This window comes from Phocoena phocoena, chromosome 3 (assembly GCF_963924675.1).
Source record: "Phocoena phocoena chromosome 3, mPhoPho1.1, whole genome shotgun sequence".
In the NCBI taxonomy this organism is placed as follows: Eukaryota; Metazoa; Chordata; class Mammalia; order Artiodactyla; family Phocoenidae; genus Phocoena; species Phocoena phocoena.
Window position 1 is genome coordinate 40,081,589 of NC_089221.1, and position 3,413 is coordinate 40,085,001.

At 36.0% G+C, this 3,413-nt stretch overlaps 1 pseudogene; it reads right to left on the reverse strand.

Moving 5' to 3' along the window:
• Nucleotides 1–1,532: 1,532 nt before the first annotated feature.
• On the reverse strand, nt 1,533–1,924 carry LOC136121287 (small ribosomal subunit protein eS17 pseudogene; annotated as a pseudogene).
• Nucleotides 1,925–3,413: the final 1,489 nt, after the last annotated feature.

Here is a 3,413-nt window from a genome sequence, read left to right on the forward strand (position 1 = left end):
GTTCTGGAGTCCAGCTGTCTGTTTCACAATCCAGCCACTTACTAGTTGTGTGACCCTGAACATTTTACTTGACCTCTCTATGCCTCCGTTTCCTCAGCTGAAAAATGAGGTAATAATAGCACTTGTTCACATAATAGTTTTGAAAATTAAATGAATTAGTCTGTGTCTAACACTTAAAGCTGAAAACAATACCAGGCACAGAGTAAGCACTCAATAGCTATAGCCTATATATATATATATATCTATATAATTTACCTTTATATATTTTCTTGTAATACTTTATAATGTGGATTTCAGTATTATTTAACTTTTTAAGTCATACAGAATTTTTTTGTATAGTTTAATAATTTGGGGACTGGATTTTCAATAGGGCATGTGTTAGAACTTCTTAAATATTAGAGTTATGAAACAATAATATGTACCTTTGTAAAACAAACATGATCTTACAGACACTATGACACCTGGAAACCAGGTTATTTCTTTCTCAAAAATTGAACTGGATTATAAATTTACAATTCAAGGTCTACTTTTGTTATTCTATGAATAATTACCATCTTCAATATAAGTAGTTGTAGAAGCAATTCTTTTGAATCAGTGTAAAGTAAATGAAAGGTGAGATGTCTTATAGTGAGTTGGACTCTACTCTGTTGCAAAAAAACAAACTCCTATTTCCTCAAGTGAAGCAATGTATTTTAAGGATGCATAGAGAATTAAGGGAAAGAGGACAAGCCACACTGCCAGGCTCAATAGAATGATGGAACCAAAAGGTCCTTCTGAGAACAGTACAAATGAAGATGGTATGGATTATCTAGTCCTTCTTTGTACTTTATTTCATAATCTGACATGGCCATTGGGATTGGTCACATATATGCATTTCCCTGGCCTCCCCTCTGAATCAGATTCTTCATGAGTGATGCCCTGAAGCTGGTATTCAAAAACTTCTGCTAGTTCTGGTCATGCTGTTCAGTGGGCTCTTGCCCATGACCCATTGTTGAGAAGCACTTCTCATCCACCATGAGCTTGTTGATTTAGCTCCTCTTTGTCTCTGCCTCTAACCACCAACTGATCTTATTTTCCATGTCTCTCATTTAGTCTCTCAAAGGAGGATCAGATCACTTCTATCAAACACAATCTTTAATAAGTAATCTATTCATAAATTTATATATGTATGTGTATATATGTGTATATGTACATGTGTGTGTATATGCTCCCATAAAATTGTATGTGTACACACACACAAATACTCATACGTGCAATTGGACAGGAGCAAATACATTGTTCTAACTTATCCTTTTGGACCCAGTTCTTGAACTTTCATTTTCAGTACTTCTGCTCCTCTTTTTTTGTCCTTTTTGAACTTGCTCATCCTAATCAACATTTGCTATTCATTAAACACAATGGTTCTCTTTTGCATCTCTGTGAGAAGAACGGTCACACGGTAAAATTCTTGGAGAACTAGATTCGCTGCTTGGTCTACTTTGTTTTTGTTGTTGTCCTGGGTTTTTGACAAAATTACAACATTACAGAAAGAGTCAAATGGCTCCATGCAGTATTTTAAAAACCATTCCAACTGTGAGCTGAGTGAGCTGCAGGTTGGACAGACTCCCAAAGTCTGAGAGTTTCAGCATTTTCTTAGTGTCAGGATCTACTTCAATGATTTCCTGATCCAGGGCTGAGATCTCAGGAACAAAATTACCTTTCCTTTCTCTCTCCTCCTTCTGCAGTATGATGTAGATACTTCTCATGGGACCACTCTGAACCCCCTTCATCAGATGCCTGCTGTCTTGTGGAAATTCTTGCTGAAAATAATGGCAATCTCCTTGCACATGTGCTTATTCATGTGGAAATTGTTGCCCAGGCACATGTACTTCTCTATAAAGGCCTAGGCCACCTTCTTCACAGTTTTGATGCAAATGCTGCCCATGTTGCTGGGTCCCTGGTAAAATGGTCTTCTTTTGTTACTTCATTTCCTACTGCCTTATTAGAAGTTGCATTTATCTATAAGACGTACCAGCAGGTGACAAAATATGTCTTTATCGGAAAACAGAGATTGAGCCTTTCCACTGGGATCACAATATGGATGTAACAGATTTGATGTATACTGTTGCAATTTTCAGAGTAGCAAGATTAGGTACACATGAGAAGGAAAAACATTGAGAGATCAAGAGTTTAAAGGAGTACACTGGTAGAAATCTAAGTTAGTGTCAGCATTTAGTTCATTGTTCTCAGCACCGCAGAATTTGATCCTGATTAGGAGTTTTATACCTTGACATAAGATAACTGTAACTCAGCAATGTGTCACAGATGGTGGGTCATTCTTCAACAGTATTATAAGAAGCCTGTACTACTTTGTCTTTTTACTACTCAACTAAGATTAGATCTCCGAAAATAAATTCATGGGTGTTTATTCACTACTTTTGCTCATCTGTGTACAGTGTGCCATGTAATGTAAATGATGAGCTTACAGAGAAGAAGTGGAAATGGAAAGATCTTAATCATTATGCATAAAGCTTAAGAATCACTGTTATAAGGAAAACCATGGTAGTCCTATTTGTCAGTAAATCATGAGGGCAGTCAGTGGGGATTTATTTTCTTAAATCTTAAAAAGAGGCATTAAAAAAGAAATAGTTTATTTTCTCTTGTTTCCAGATGTTGTCATAACTGCATGTGAGACATGGAAATGCAGCAACCACCTTGGTACCATATCGAGAGTCATAGATTAAAGAGTCGTGCTTGGGATGGCAGAGAGGAAAAGGGAAAGACCATTGTTTCAATGACCCAATTACATTGTTAAGTCACTGAATTAGTCAAACCTGGAGCCACCCTCTTCCTAACTCATTATTTGAGGCAATAGACTATTTTAAACTGACTGTTCTGTTACTTGCAGCCAAATGCTTTGTAACTGATTTGCATAGATTAATACATTTGTTATTTTCAAGAAATCTATGTCATAAGGAAAGCAAGTCTTAATATCTTCATTTTAAAGATGAGTATTCTGCAGTTCAGAAAAATCAAATGAGCCACTTAATGAGTTAGTGGCAAATCTACAATTAGAATTCCAATAATTAATCCTGGAACTTAACAGGAATTACTATACAATGTCACATGGCCTTTCAAAAAGAACACATGCAGAATCACCAAAGGCTAATGGTCAGACTTCTGTATATAGTGTCTTTCTGCAGAAAAATATTTCAAAGGGGTAGGACCATTCTACTCTAAGTAGATAGCTAGAAGTAAAGTTATAATAGAATGATTGCCTAAGTAGGAAACACTATTTATTGTACCTGCATTCTTTCAATTGTTTATTCAGTTATCCATTCAACATGCAGGTATTGAGTGTCTTATATGAGTCATGAAATATACCAGCAGCTTGTGCTGCAGAGAGAAAGTATAGATAAACTTGCTCGAAAGAA